The 16,703-nt window shown below is 43.5% G+C and overlaps 1 protein-coding gene across 1 annotated transcript in view; it reads left to right on the top strand.

The window, feature by feature from the left end:
- LOC124788490 (odorant receptor Or2-like) overlaps positions 1-16,703 on the top strand; it is a 471,428-nt gene that overhangs the window by 426,023 nt on the left and 28,702 nt on the right. The window lies entirely within an intron of this gene.

Genomic DNA, 16,703 nt, shown 5'->3' with positions numbered 1-16,703 from the left:
TCCTTGGTTTTACGAGTGTTCAGATACAGCATGTTGTGACTTGTGAGGGACTAATTCAAACAGAACGATCATCGCGTAGAATACCGATATATGTTCTCAAAAAAATGAATAATGAGCTTTCTATCACTGACGTGTGCAGTGTAGTCTGGTCCTGTTGGGAACAGACTGCTTCTTCAGGGTAATATTTTGCACTGACGAGAGCGTGGTGTGCCTAATGATATTATACTGAGCACCATGAAGATGGCCTATGTGGAGAAGCATTCCAAATCCACGGAAAGAGATTCCGCCTCACACTTCTACAGATACACGGCTATTGAAAAAGCAATCGCGGGTATATTTGGAGTGAAACGGACATCTTCATGCCTGTATACTCACGTCGAACGATCACTTGATGATTCGCGAAAAAATATAATGCTCCACTAGTTTGATTGACATAACGTCGGCAAACTCTAGCCGCTTGAAGGAATTAATAATTAACAATGGTGTTTGACGTCTCGTCGATGGTGGTGGTGGTGCTGTCGTTGAAGATTAAGCACTATCTTGGAAGATATCGTGTTCCATTCTCGACCATTCCGTGTCCTATTCAAAGGAACAATCCTGTTTCTCCCCCAACTGATTTAGAGAATCACAAGAAACCTTGATCTCGGTCGGTGACGGGAATTCGAACTACTCTCCTCCCAAATGCTAACCACTACGACACCTCGCTCGATGCGATATCTGACAGCGAATCGACTGTTCAGTTTCCGCTGTACAAACCATTTCGGATGGTTAATGTGGTATTGGACTGTAGATCAGGTTCAGGCGGGAAAAAGTGGGAGGAAGTACTCCTACAAGCAATTTAATTGCAGAATGAGATTTTCACTCTGCAGCGGAGTGCTCTAGAGAGCATTTGCCCGCGAAAGACAAATGTCCCGAGTTAGTCTCGGTCTGGCACACAGTTTTAATCTGCCAGGAAGTTTCAATGTAATTACAGTTATATACCTAGAACATTTTGTCCGACAAGACTTGAGGCATTGCATTAGTGTTAGTAATTTATTCGTCCAACCATCATTTTGCAATGGTGCAGAAATTGACAGATTAATACAGGGAAAAACCCAAGCCATATTTTGAGACATAAGAAAATTTACACACGTTTTCAATGAGGACAGATAGTCAGCTGTGGACTTGTTGAAGATACCATCTTGCCAATTACCCGAAATTATTTACAAAAACCTCTGAAAAACTCAAGCTGGCTGATCAGAGCATGAGTATCCATCCTCCTGAATCGAGGCCTTAACAAATGCACTACCTCATTCATTTATACCCAACGTAGAATTCTCTTAAGTTTGTATATAGGTGGCACAACACAGCTTAATAACGTGGAAAATTGAAATTCCTGGCAGATTGGTTCAAATGGCTCTGAGCACTATGCGACTTAACTGCTGAGGTCATCAGTCCCCTAGAACTTAGAACTACTTAAACCTAACTAACCTAAGGACGTCACACACAGCCATGCCCGAGGCAGGATTCGAACCTGCGACCGTAGCATTCGCGCGGTTCCAGACTGTAGCGCCTAGAAACACTCGGCCACCACGGCCGGCTCCTGGCAGATTAAAAGTATGTATTAGACCGAGACTTGGAATCGAAACATTTGCATTTTACAGGAAAGTGTTTCACCCACTGATCTACCCAAGCACTACTCACACACAACCCGTCCTCACAGCTGTACTTCCGCCAGTACCTCGTCTCCTAAGTTCCAAACTTCACAGAAGCTCTCCTGTAAGACTTCTATGACGTCTGCAAGGTAGGATTGAAGTAGTAGTGGCGGATGTAAAGCTGTGAGGACTGGTTGTGAGTCGTGCTCGGGTAGCACAAATGGCAGAACACTTGTCCTCCAATGGCGAAGGTCCCGAGTTCGAGACTGTCCAGCACACAGTTTTAATCAATCAGGAAGTTTCATATTAGCACACAACCTGCTGCAGAATGAAAATTTCATTATGGAAACATGAAAAATAATCTACGCTGTTCATTTAGTCTCTCAAGATTCATCCGTGGACACCACACATACTTCGAGATGACCTTATGATCATGTTATCACGCTTCTTCACTTTTCCCTCTGGCTGGCTCAAAAACAGTCATGATAAGTGAGATGTTGAAATGAGAGAATGCTCTTTACAACGCCGCTGAAAAAAAGCATGAGCGTTAAAACTTACCTGCTGACGTCAAAAAGTTTGGCTCATTTCTGATGCTGCTCAGCGAAAGTATTTTGCACTTTGTGACACCTTCTGCATTACTTTGACAAAGATGAACACGGTGACATCGCGAAGTTACAGTTTTCCCTCTGAAAACAGCAAACGTCAGGAAATCCATCTTCCGCTTGAAGAGGCCGAATCTTTAAAGTTATTGTGGTTCTTAATCAAGCTTCTACAGACGCGATCCTTTAAGGCAAATTCAGCTGGAATCCATTCCATACCCTTGTATGACAAAAAGTATCTCACTTTGTAAACCGTAAGCTGTTCCTGGTGGAATAAGTAGTAGAAACGGTACCTCCCTGTAACCAGCTGCTGATGCAGACTTTATTCTTTTGTTGTTTAATATTCTCAAAATTAGAGTTATGTAGACAGGTGACATATAGCATAAATACTGTATCTTACACTTACACTTCAGTAAAACGTAACATATCCAGATTCCTTACATACTGGAGCATTATTCTGTAATTTCGTTTCTGTCATTAAGAAAGGATTTACTTATCTGCTGAAAATTGCGACTGCAGTTAAAATCCGCTAGAAATTAGAACGGCACCTGCTTCTTCAATGAGGCACAATAGTAGTAAAAGCGACGGCACTGGTGCATTTCATGTAACTGAAAGTTGAGGAACCTCAGTCTCCCAAAACACACTGTCTGTCATCTGTGTCCCGGTAAGTAGGACTGTCCTTCCCTGTGACGTGACCGGTTTCTTGAGATCGGAAGCTTACTGAAGAGCAATCAGTCGGAGACTATACAAGTCCGGTGCTCAGCTGCCTTAGCCCACTTTCCTTCCCTTCAGTGGATGCAGTTAGATGATGCCCTCGGGTGATACTTTGACATATTGGAGTCTGATCTCTGCACTTGCTGCCTTGGGCCATTATACGAGCCTCTGCCCACTTTAATGACAAGTAAAACTGTAAGGCCGTCTCCAATTAAGCGATACCATTTTGTCACGACAAACGCAACTGATCCGGCAAGAGCTTTGAGACAGCCAACCAGATTCTGCGAACTGACATCCACGTTGCCATGTGGTGGATAAGGGACATGCCGCGTTGTGATACCACAGCAGCTCATCTGCCAGAGGGGCCAGACACAACATGTGGAATCGAATGGAGCCTGCTTCCCTGGCACCTGCCACCAGCGATGCTGCCACAATGTCTTTCTGGCAGGTCTGCCTGGCAGGCAGTGTCGTCACTTGTCAAAGCAATGCACGGTACCTTGTGGAGGATCCCGCACCAGGGTGCCAGCAGAACTGCCAGGCGTTACCTGTTGCTCACTCTTACACAGTTCTCTTACAGCTCCACACGTGCTCTATGGATAGTTTTGTAACTGAATCTTTTACCTGCAAGATTCCAGATAAGATCAGAAAGTTAGGACGCTACATTACACGACTATTCAAACTGCGAACTGAAAAAAAAGTAGAAATAATTCAAAAGCCAATATCGCTTAAAAACTGTCTACTCGATAACCGATTTCAACACATTAAATCGGATCTGTGAAGACATAGCATGACAGGTCTGAGGGAGGGCTTACATGAATTACACTATACAGGCTGTTACAAAAAGGTACGGCCAAACTTCCAGGAAATACTCCTCACACACAAAGAAAGAAAATATGTTATGTGGACATGTGTCCGGAAACTCTTACTTTTCATGTTAGAGCTCATTTTATTACTTCTCTTCAAATCACATTAATCATGGAATGAAAACAAACAGCAACAGAACGTACCAGCGCGACTTCAAACTCTTTGTTACAGGAAATGTTCAAAACGTCCTCCGTTAGCGAGGATACATGCATCCACACTCCGTCGCATGGAATCCCTGATGCGCTGATGCAGCCCTGGAGAATGGCGTATTGTATCACAGCCGTCCACAATACGAGCACGAAGAGTCTCTACATTTGGTACCGGGGTTGCGTAGACAAGAGCTTTCAAATCCCCCCATAAATGAAAGTCAAGAGGGTTGAGGTCAGGAGAGCGTGGAGGCCATGGAATTGGTCCGCCTCTACCAATCCATCGGTCACCGAATCTGTTGTTGAGAAGCGTACGAACACTTCGACCGAAATGTGCAGGAGCTCTATCGTGCATGAACCACATGTTGTGTCGTACTTTTAAAGGCACATGTTCTAGCGGCACAGGTAGAGTATCCCATATGAAATCATGATAACGTGCTCCATTGAGCGTAGGTGGAAGAACATGGGGCCCAATCAAGACCTCACCAACAATGCCTGGCCAAACGTTAACAGAAAATCTCTGTTGATGACGTGATTGCACAATTACGTGCGGATGCTCGTCAGCCCACACATGTTGATTGTGAAAATTCACAATTTGATCGCGTTGGAATGAAGCCTCATCCGTAAAGAGAACATTTGCACTGAAATGAGGATTGACACACTGTTGGATGAACCATTCGCAGAAGTGTACCCGTGGAGGCCAATCAGCTGCTGATAGTGCCTGCACACGCTGTACATGGTACGGAAACAACTGGTTCTCCCTTAGCACTCTCCATACAGTGACGTGGTCAACGTTGCCTTGTACAGTAGCAACTTCTCTGACGCTGACATTAGGGTTATTGTCAACTGCATGAATAATGGCCTCGTCCATTGCAGGTGTCCTCGTCGTTCTAGGTCTTCCCCAGTCGCGAGTCATAGGCTGGAATGTTCCGTGCTCCCTAAGACGCCGATCAATTGCTTCGAACGTCTTCCTGTCGGGACACCTTCGTCCTGGAAATGTCTCGATACAAACGTACCGCGCCATGGCTATTGCCCCGTGCTGATACATACATCAAATGGGCATCTGCCAACTCCGCATTTGTAAACATTGCACTGACTGCAAAACCACGTTCGTGACGAACACTAACCTGTTGATGCTACGTACTGATGTGCTTGATGCCGTAGAGCAATGAGTCGCATGTCAACACAAGCACCGAAGCCAACATTACCTTCCTTAAATTGGCCCAACTGGCGGGGAATCGTGGAAGTACAGTACATACTGACGAAACTAAAATGAGCTCTAACATGGAAATTAAGCTTTTCCGGACATATGTCCACATAACATCTTTTCTTTACTTGTGTGTGAGGAATGTTTCCTGAAAGTTTGGCCGTACCTTTTTGTAACACCATGTATACATTACAGCTAGTACAGTACCACATACCTGAATGTAGATTAACATTTATAAACCTTTTGGATATAACGATACATGAGGCAGACCAGCTGATATAAAATCATTGTCACAAAAATAAAAAACTACTCTCATGATTATACTTTTCATAAGATATGTAAAACCTCAGCCACAAATAAAACTATTCGGTACATGATCGCTGCTCGGCTAACAACGGTCGGCATCACACAGCACTATTCTGCGCAGGTACACCTGCAGCGATTCTAGTGGTTCACAACCGGCCACTAGATAGTGCTGTCCAGGCAGTGCATACACAGTCCCACGGTATAACCACTCATTACTACTACAACTTAAATATTACTGCTAATCGAATACCCATCCAAATAACACTTTCGCGTACACTTACTGTACATGCTATACATACTAAGCATATTATACATACTATAAAGTATGTCAGATACAGAATAAAAACATCTGAAGCAAAGGCATAATCCATATTAGCGAATTACGAAACTACATACTATAATTAACCATTATTCATATATGGAAGTCAGGAATATGCACATAGTAAGTTGTTCATAACATGACTTAGATACAATGTGAGGAGTGATTAAAACCTGTATGCTGGGGAACTACGGTCTTAGGTATTGTAAGCGCCAAAACAGTACTAACTTGATATAAAAGGCTCTCACCATCTATGCACTCATTATGAACGTAGAAAGGACCGACTATGTATACCTTCATAGGCACATGAAAGTAAGGAATGCCAGGTCAGAAACAAACCGAGGGGGCACGTGAACAGAGGAGAATAACAGACGTGCGTACCAAGGTGCACAGCCACTCCACGTGCGCTCCCATCGGCATGGCCCTCGTTCCGTCCATTCAACTCATCGAATGGGGAGCAATTGAGAACCATATTACTACGATACCAAGAAAACACCCATTCTGGCCGGCCATACACAAATATATCTGTGGAATATAGAAACTTGCCGTAGACACACTTGGCGGGCAATGGCAATCATCAGGCAAAGATCTACTAGCGAGGCTGACCGACTACACGTCAAGCCTCATAACAAGCATTTACCTTAACATGGCAGGCCACGCCCTGCAAAAAGACGTTACTGGTAAATGATATTAGCAGTATTCTATAGGTGGTAGATACGCAACATCCTTCATAGTGTATGAATAGGCCGCAAAGGATTTCTAGAGCACCGCATCAAATATGTCAAAGAAATTATGGTCTGCCGATTCTAATTGGTCGTTCAACAATTTGCTTGGAAACTTTTCAACGTTTTGGAAAACATGAAAATTTACAAAAACAGAGTTTGCTTCCTTTAGGTGCTTTGTGCAAGATTTTCATACATTGTTGCATATCAGCAATTTTATGGTTAGAGTTCCTCAGATATTAAACCAAAGCGAACTTATTGCGGGCACTCGTGTGCTCACGAAAACGCGTAAAGAATAATCTCGCTGTTTGCCCCACATAAAAGCCTTGACACCCGGCACATTGTAATCTGTATACCCCTGTGTTTATAAATTTCAGTGCTGTCTTTAATCGTATGCCTAAGTTTCGAGCGCAAACTATTTTTCGTGCTAAATGCCAGGACCACGCCGCACCCACGAAACTGTCGGTCTATTTTATCAGAAACCGACCCTTGATATGTCAATTCAAAAGCCAAGATAGCTTAAATACTATTACTAAAACAGTGTGATCGCCCCACTGTGTGTTCACTGAAAAAAGTGTTGGGGGTATGAATGTCATACAGAAAGCCCAGCTCAAAGAATGTTAGTCAGATTGAAACTACTTCTAATAAAGCACTTATGGGACGCTGTCTAGTTGGAGAATGTGGCAATTATTGACCCTCAATTTCGTCACAGCCTGATCCTGATGCTCCATTACAGTTATTAGAACCACACAGACAAACCGCATTACTATCTGGGATATAGAAATCCTTAAAAATCTGTTTCCAGAGGGTAATAGCACAGATACATCTCTTGCTGCGGCAAGTGATGCTATGGATCTGATACTTCAGACGTGGTATGATTACTTTAAGAATGTTTGGAAAACAATCGAGATAAGTTTACTACTTTTTCACTAACATATTTTAAATTGAATTTATGATTAAAATAAAGTACTTCTCAAATAAAGACTGAAAAATCACTTCTACAAATACTTTATTTAAAACTAAAACCGGAAATATCACTGCAAACAAATAATTAGCTACTGATTAAGCGCCGGCCGTGGTGGCCGAGCGGTTCTAGGCGCTACAGTCTGGAACCGCGCGACCGCCATTTGAACCATTTTTGAACTGATTACGCAGGCAGATAATTTGATGTCAAGAAAATCTTTTCTTCTGGTGAGATGACTTTTCTTACAATCGGCAGTGAAGGGATACGCCCAGAAGTAATAAGTTCTCTGCATTATTTTTCTATTTAGGTGCCGCGCGGCTTACACCGCGCGGTCTTGGGGCGCCTTGCCACAGTTGGCGCGGCTCCCCCCGTCGGAGGTTCGAGTCCTCCCTCAGGCATGGGTGCGTGTTGTCCTTGGCGTAAGTTAGTTTAGGTTAGATTAAGCAGTGTGTAAGCCTAGGGATCGATGACGTCAGCAGTTTGGTCCCATAGGAGCTTACCAAAACCAATCTATTTAGGTATAGCGCATAAAGTTACTAGCACTTTTACGTATATTTTGATTTTGAAAGCTACTGAAGAAATTATTCTGATGCAGGACCATCCAGTGGGCGCAGTAGGATAGAGCACTGTTATAGGAAGGTCGCAAAAATGTACCAAAAAGACAGGAATTAAAGACCATTCAAGAATTAACTCGGAGAAGACGTGAGTTCTCATACATCGAAGATAGGAATACCACGGATAGGAGAAGAGGCCATTCTCTCGGCCAATGACTGCAAACGCACCCTGTTCTCGCAGCAGCACGAAGAAATGTCCACTACTGTGCAAACGTCTGTCGGTGTTTTATTTGGCAACTGTTGTACTGAGGCTTAATGCCTACAGTGTCAGCAACTAACATTGCATTATCGCTTCGAAGATGCCTGACACACAGGCCATGCTCCGACCATCGAGCAGGAGGCGACCCAAGCGCTGCTAGAGGCCATGGGCCCCACAGACCTGTTCTCTTCCGCAAGACACTTGATCGAAAATCAGCCCGGCTGTATTCTAGTGCTGAGGGGTATTTAGGCGGCACTCTTGAGTTTTCCTCGGCCAGGTCCGATTCTGCAAGGATTCCATCCATTAAGCTCCTCACTCCAGAGTTGCTTCCACGACGTCACCGACATTCACGCCTGACTTCACGACCCCAGGAGCTGCTAGCTGAGGACTTGGTGTTTGTAGCCTCCATGCGGTAGAAGATGGGGACTCTGTTGCTGTGGCAGACTTGAAAATTTATTCTTGGTGAACTTTCAAATGGCTACATGCCGAACTCAGAGAATTTTCCTCCCTATGGGACGTAAATTTTGTTCATTCAGTTTGTACTTTAACACTGAGCATCATAGGGATTTGACTTTTATAGTGTGTGTGTTTAAAGAACTTAAAACGAAACTGGTGGGTAAAGAAAGGTTAGATTTATAGTGAGTCTACTTCAAGAAGTGACTTGCTTTGTGCTTAGTTTAATAGCACGTCTATGCTGACATGGCTCGAATCATTGGTAAGCAAACTTGTTCAATGATTCCTACCTGGATATTTTTTGTGCCACCGTCAGCAGACATACTGTTGTGTAAGCCCGATAAGAACACACAACTTCGACCCTGCGTAGTCCGGGCCAGGTAGTCACTGCTTACATGTGTTTTCCATTTGACACTAAACTCATTATAATGTTGCTTAAAGCTTGATTGAACAGTGGGATCTTTCTGCCCAGATATTGACACTTCAACAGCAGTGAAGGGCACCAAAGAACTCCTGATTGATCATCTGATGGCCATGTCCATGTCCATGTTGCCTCTAAAAATCTCGTCTTATCTCTGGGATCGTCTCCACGGTCAAGGGTTTCCAGTTAGGGCCAGTAGCTTTCCAGCTGTTTGACAGGCACAGCTGTGGGCAAACTAGCCTACACGCATTTCCTGTCTCGCGACATCTCAGGTGACAACCAGTGGCGCGCTTTCTTTTTTGCGTCCATAGAGCTGAATATTTATCACCTATTATGACTATTAAATGGGGAGGCGGAGCTCAGGGCACTTTTCTATGACACGTCAAAGACCAGATTGCTCTCAAGTGCACATGGCGGCAGCCCATCACAAGTTTTTTTTAGTTGTAATAAACTCCAAGAACGGTAATACAGAGAATGGATTACCTGCTTACAGGATTTATCTTCCGTCCGCCGTTTTCAAAGCAGTCATATATTGCTGCTTTGGTTAGAGATACAATTTAGTGCATGACCAAGGTGAGAAACTTAGAGCCGGCCGAAGTGGCCGTGCGGTTACAGGCGCTGCAGTCTGGAACCGCAAGACCGCTACGGTCGCAGGTTCGAATCCTGCCTCGGGCATGGATGTTTGTGATGTCCTTAGGTTAGTTAGGTTTAACTAGTTCTAAGTTCTAGGGGACTAATGACCTCAGCAGTTGAGTCCCATAGTGCTCAGAGCCATTTTTTTTTAGAAACTTAGAACTCATCATCTCTTGACACTCAAGGAGTCACCTCTAGAAACTTGTCTTCCCATGATCAGAGTATACAAACAGTATCTGAGGACTTTGTCTACCCTACAGGATTCCTCACAGGCGTTTGCAGCTCATATAACATGTCGTTCGCAAACCCAGTTATGGGCACCTGCCCAAATCGGACTTACAATGTTCAGGCAAAGACACGGTACCCCAGCGCCGTCTCAAACAGCTGCCTTTCTGCAGTCAGTGTTTTATCAGTCACCAGCAACACCAGTGCCACTACCAGCGAGCAAATTCCACCTCATATGGGGAAATCCAGACACAATTTTGGGATGTCAGTGGACTGCGCCCACGTAGACGCCTCAGATATGGGGCAGACAACACAGATGAGCTGTGCCGAAACGTAGCATACATTCAATCAGTGTTCCCACACTACAATAGATATAGGGTTCGCCATGACGGATATCGGTTAGGAAACGTGTTACAACGACAACCTTTGCCACCTGAATTCACAGTCAAAGTACAGTATTGGTCGCACAACTTCACAGCCAGGTTTTTGGTGTGAATGCGCCGAGAACTGTCTCTCTCTTACGCATGGATCTTATTAATGCACTTAAGTTACAAGTTACTGACTCTGCCCCCAACAGTCAGTTCTTTGGAAAAAAGAATCTTTGAGGTACTGGTTTGTACCCAAACTAATTTCCATATTTTCACAATCCTCCTTGGGCGTTAGAGACATTGAAGCCCATGTGACTCTCCTTGCATTGGCAATACCGAATTTTTTTTAAAGCTAGCAATGCTCCTTTTGCTCTCAGGGGTAAACCTGACGGGGAATTACAGCACTTAAAAGACGAGAACGTTCTCATTCCAGTCCTAAATAATCAGTGGGCCAAGTCCGTTGTCATTGTTGAAAAAACTGAAAGGGTACAGTACTGCCCAACATAGAAAAGATGTACAACAACATACTTCGTTGTTCTTATCAAAATAGCGTTTTTTGTGGAATAACATTTTATTTAAAACACCGAAGCCAGTTACCAATGTGGGAAAGAAGGGCAATTTGTATGTTAAATTATTCAGATGTGCACTTCCTTGAAATAGATCCCCGAATCCAGTATGGTAATGTTTGTGAATTGAATGAATGGCTGGTCGTCTGCTGACCACAGATACTGAAGGTAGGTTCTCTAATCGTCTTTGAGACGGTTCTCTGGTCACCTTTGGCCGAACCAAACAGAGGAAGTATACCAGAGCACCAGATGGCCTGGAATGTGGCTGACCAATACGGTGGCAAGGTCCTCCCTCACTTCTGCGGAAGCGCGGAATGACCGGATGAACGGTCATGTTTCAGCACTCTGTCGCTGGTTCCCGAGGTGTGAAGACGTGCTCTGTGTGCTCCAGAAAAAAAAAATTAAATGAAAGTGGTATGTATGTGGAATATTTAAGAGCAGATGAACTAATAATTCCTCTTTTCAGAAATTTTTGGTGGGAGGCTCGTGTAAATTGTTTGGAAAAAGATAGGCAGGTAAAAATTCATGGGGAACATAGGATTCCTCGGAAGAGACAAAAAAAACCACGTGTTATAATTACAAGACGAAATACTAGCATGTGGTAGTATTGAAATACTTGCGTGTGTAAATCTAAGTTGAAAATAATTAAGATTTCCGTGTGCAGAGCTTGAATTAGAGACAAGCACTTCCACGTGGTGAGTCCAGTGAGAGTCTCAACCTGACTATGAGACAATAAAAAAAATTAGAAGTGCTTGTCCTAGCATTCAGTTGAGGATACGTGTGTGAGATAAATAAGATATCAAAACTTCCATTCGTGTGACGCCAGCTTGATATTCTGATACTCTGAGAGTGAATTAAGGGGAGTCAGCCGTCTACCCGGCAACTCCATGTGGGTTGCATTGCACAGGGACATGTGCATAAATCCTCCAGAGTTTGTGGTAGGAAAATTATTACGTGGGGCAGTGACGTGTGAATATGGGATGACTATTGTTTGATGTGGGAAAGCAGAACGAGCAGATAACCAAACATCTTGTTTTTGAGATGTTTTATGTTGCCAGTGTCATTTATTTTGTGCATTTCATCTACGTGATCTGCATGAGACAGTAGCGAATTTAGTGAGTCAAGCATGATTTTTGCTAGTACTGCACGAAAGTCAGTAAATTCGGTATGTTGGTAATGAATGAGGTTAAGAGAGTGGGAGGGAATGAAGTAACGAAAGATTTCTTACTATTCCAGATAGTGCACAGTAGCAATAGACAAATACACTGAGACCATAGAATAGTAAAATGCTAATGTTATATCATGCCCATTGGATGGAGAATCACTTGTTTAACTATTGTGTTTAAGTGTAGTGCTAGAAATATTTCAACATTATCGTGATATAATTTATTGTAATAAAAGAGGAGATATATGAGACAAATAGTTGTCTTGATTATTGAGTTGTGGGTAGCCATTTTGTTGAGGTATTTTACCGTAACCTCCATTTTCTTCCTGGGATGTCCAAGCTTTGGATAAAATATTTACCACAGGAAGGAAATGTGTCCTTGCCAGGGTGGAGTAAGTCCATCAGAAATGTGCACTAGCTATTTGTCAGATGCGTTATCCATTACGTTGCATTAAAAAGTAAAGACGAGAATAAATTATAGCTTAACAGATAGGCACTAAGGCTCATATTTAAAGTATAATTGCAGTGGGTATGATAATCATGAAAATATTTCTGATGTACGAATAATAATTGCACTCGCTTGGCAGGCCACTCATCTAGTAGGCCTGACTACTAGATGCCATAGAATGTGGTAGGAACCTCGAAAAACAAATGGTACATTACGCACTTGAGATTTCAAGACGACCGTCAACGCCCAGTCATTGACACGTATTCAATACCTAAGGAGAGGACATCATGGTCTCTCTAGCAGGCGGCAGAGCGTTTGCAGGAATTAACCTAAGCGATGAGTACTTCCAACTGCATTGGCCGTAGAAACCCAATGTATTCTAGTCATCAATACTCTCTTCGGGTTTGTCCAATACGACAGACTTCCCTTTGTTATAGACAGTGCCCAGTTGTATTTCAACAATATTTAGAGCATCTCACACGCGATGTACTGAGGACATAAAATTACTTAGACGACATTCTCGCCACAGGCAAAAATGCGCAGGATCGGGCCAACAGCCTGCGGTGCCTCATGTTCAACAGTGCACGCTGAACGGTGTGCTCTGGAGCACTCGTACCGACAACAGCATTGTAATCTGTTGTAAATCTGCCACAGATGGCAGCCTGTCATGCTTCACAGAACACGGAGGTCGAAAGCTTGCCTGCTCTGCAGTGAGGCGAGGAGTTAACACCTTACCGCCTATTCGCGCCTTCACCATCCTTCAACCACTTTCCGTAGTTGCACACAACGGTGGTACGCAAATAGTCTGCTAGCTTCGCCGTTTGAGAGGTCTTCGTTCCCAGGCACCGGGCTACTATAAAAACCTGCCCTTTGTCAAAATCGGTTGTCGGTTTATTTTCCCTTTTTTCGGCCCGCATCGTCGTCAGAAGACGCCTCAGTCATCTCCGCTCCACTTACAAAATTTCCGTACTACGTTACTTGCCAGTGTTGTTACCGGCCGGTGTTGAGTCTCGCGGTGAGCAGTGCTGACAGTGTTTTGTCTCATTGGCGTATATCAGGTGAAGTATTCACAGAATTATTAGGTAATGCTTGCCATCTCCTGTATACATGTTCGATAGCTGTAATGATGTGATCAGACCTGCAGTTGGTGTAAAGCCGACGGCCTGGGGAAGTACGTGGAGCGTGCCGAGCTTCTGACGTCACAGCGAGGAAAAACCGTGTTGGGCAGTCTTTTCGAACATGTAGAGCAATATCTAGCGTGTTATATATCATGAACATGCGTTTGAACGTAGACCACGGGGAAGGAAGAACGCCTTCTACGTCATATGCACGCTGCCTCTCTTCAGTACTGAGTCGCGACACGCCACAGTGACTTTCACCTGAAGCCTATACCTGTACAGTTATGGCGTTTCTGAGTACCAAAAAATTGAGGATCTCCCGAAAACCCGTCGTTAGTTGTATGATTAGCTGTAATAAAATGACGGGGATCATCATATGGGTGGATCAAGAATTATTGTAGCTTGCGTACTATTAAAGAATGCAGCTTCAAGGCATACTGCGCATTCGTCAAAAACGCATTATTCTTGGTACAGTTGTTACAATTAAATATCAGCTAATAACATTTGTACAATTAAAGCTTTCAGGAGATGATAAGATGCAAATTACAGTCGTAAGCGATCGATGGTCGGTAAGGCGCATTGAGTAAACTTACTGAATTGTAAGATTGCAGGTTCGCGTCTCACTGAATCCAAACATTTTTTGTGAACCTTCGCTTTTTCTAGAAGGTTCTTGTACTGTCTTACCACTTCGATAAAAACTGCATATTATGTAATATTCTATGTTATGTAAATATAAGTGCGTTCTTTCTGAGAAGTGATTGTTCACTTGGCTTAATCTAAAAGACAGCTTGCTCTACTTGCAGTAAGACATTTTCCGACTTCTTGATTTAAGTTTTGTGTTTCACATGTTGTAAAGATTCTGCTGCTGAGTAGGAACAGTGATCAAGTAGATTGACCTTAGGCAGAGAATGGTGAATTAATATTTAACTTACGTGGAGAACTATTGCAAATTTGTACCTCACTGTTTGTAATGGAACTTTTATAAGCCGATGTCCTTGTTGACTGGACATGATATTTCCATTTTTGTCTTGTTCATGGTTGCTGAGTCTTTTATTTATGTGTACTATAGACAGATAAACATGACTAACATTCGGTCAAGAGAAGAAATATTGGTTTTAATGAAGCTAACGTAGTAATTTTACGTCCGTTCGATTCGTAAACAAACTTCTGATTTGCGAGCTATACAGGTTGGTCCACTGATCGTGACCGGGCCAAATATCTCACGAAATAAGCGTCAAACGAAAAAACTACAAAGAACGAAACCTGTCTAGCTTGAAGGGGGAAACCAGATGGCGCTATGATTGGTCCGCTAGATGTCGCTGCCATATGTCAAACGGATATCAACTGCTTTTTTTAAAAGTGGGAACCCCCATTTTTATTACATTTTCGTGTAGTACGTAAAGAAACATGAATGTTTTATTTGGACCACTTTTTCTCGATTTGTGACAGATGGCGCTGTAATAGTCACAAACATATGGCTGACAATTTTAGACGAACAGTTGGTAAAAGGTAGGTTTTTTAAATTAAAATACAGAATGTAGGTACGTTTGAACATTTTATTTAGGTTGTTCCAATGTGATACACGTACCTTTGTGAACTTATCATTTCTGAGAACGCATGCTCTTACAGCGTGATTACCTGTAAATAACACATTAATGCAATAAATGCTCAAAACGATGTCCGTAAACTTCAATGCATTTGGCAATACGTGTAACGACATTCCTCTCAGCAGTGCCGGCTGGGGTGGCCGAGCGGTTCCAGACGGTACAGTCTGGAATCGCACGACCGCTACGGTCGCAGGTTCGAATCCTGCCTCGGGCATGGATGTGTGTTATAGATTAGTTAGGTTTAAGTAGTTCTAAGTTCTAGGGGACTGATGACCTCACCAGTTAAGTCCCATAGTGCTCAGAGCAATTTGAACCATTCCTTACAAACAGCGAGTAGTTCGCCTTCCGTAGTGTTCGCACATGCATTGACAATGAGCTGATGCATGTTGTCAGGCATTGTCGGTGGATTACGATAGCAAAAGTGCTTAAACTTTCCCCACAGAAAGAAATCCGGGGACGTCAGATCCGGTGAACGTGCGGGCCATGGTATAGTGCTTCGACGACCAATCCACCTGTCATGAAATATGCTATTCAATACCGCTTCAACCGCACGCGATCTATGTGCCGGACATCCATCATGTTGGAAGTATATCGCCATTCTGTCATGCAGTGAAACATCTTGTAGTAATATCGGTAGAACATTACGTAGGAAATCAGCATACATTGCACCATTTAGATTGCCATCGATAAAACGGGGGCCAATTAGCCTTCCTCCCATAATGCCTCACCATACATTAACTCACCAAGGTCGCTGATGTTTCACTTGTCGCAGCCATCGTAGATTTTCCGTTGCCCAATAGTGCATATTATGTCGGTTTACGTTACCGCTGTTGGTGAATGACGCTTCGTAGCTAAATAGAACGCGTGCAAAACATTGGTCATCGTCCCGTAATTTCTCTCGTGCCCAGTCGCAGAACTGTACACGACGTTCATAGACGTCGCCATGCAATTCCTGTTGCATAGAAACATGGTACGGGTGCAATCGATGTTGATGTAGCATCCTAAACACCGACATTTTCGAGATTACCGATTCTTGCGCAATTTGTCTGCTACTGATGTGTGGATTAGCCGCGACAGCAGCTAAAACACCTGCTTGGGCTTAATCATTTGTTGCAGGTCGTGGTTGACGTTTCACATGTGGCTGAACACTTCCTGTTTCCTTAAATAACTTAACTATCCGGCGAACCTTCCGGACACTTGGATGGTGTCGTCCAGGATACGGAGCAGCGTACATAGCACACGCCCGTTGGGCATTTTGATCACAATAGCCATACATCAACACGATATCGACCTTTTCCGCAATTGGTAAACGGTCCATTTTAACGCTGGTAATGTATCACGAAGCAAATACCGTCCGCACTGGCGGAATGTTACGTGATACCACGTACTTATACGTTTGTGACTATTACAG

This window comes from Schistocerca piceifrons, chromosome 3 (assembly GCF_021461385.2).
Source record: "Schistocerca piceifrons isolate TAMUIC-IGC-003096 chromosome 3, iqSchPice1.1, whole genome shotgun sequence".
In the NCBI taxonomy this organism is placed as follows: domain Eukaryota; kingdom Metazoa; phylum Arthropoda; class Insecta; order Orthoptera; family Acrididae; genus Schistocerca; species Schistocerca piceifrons.
This window is presented reverse-complemented; position numbering and strand designations above follow the sequence as displayed.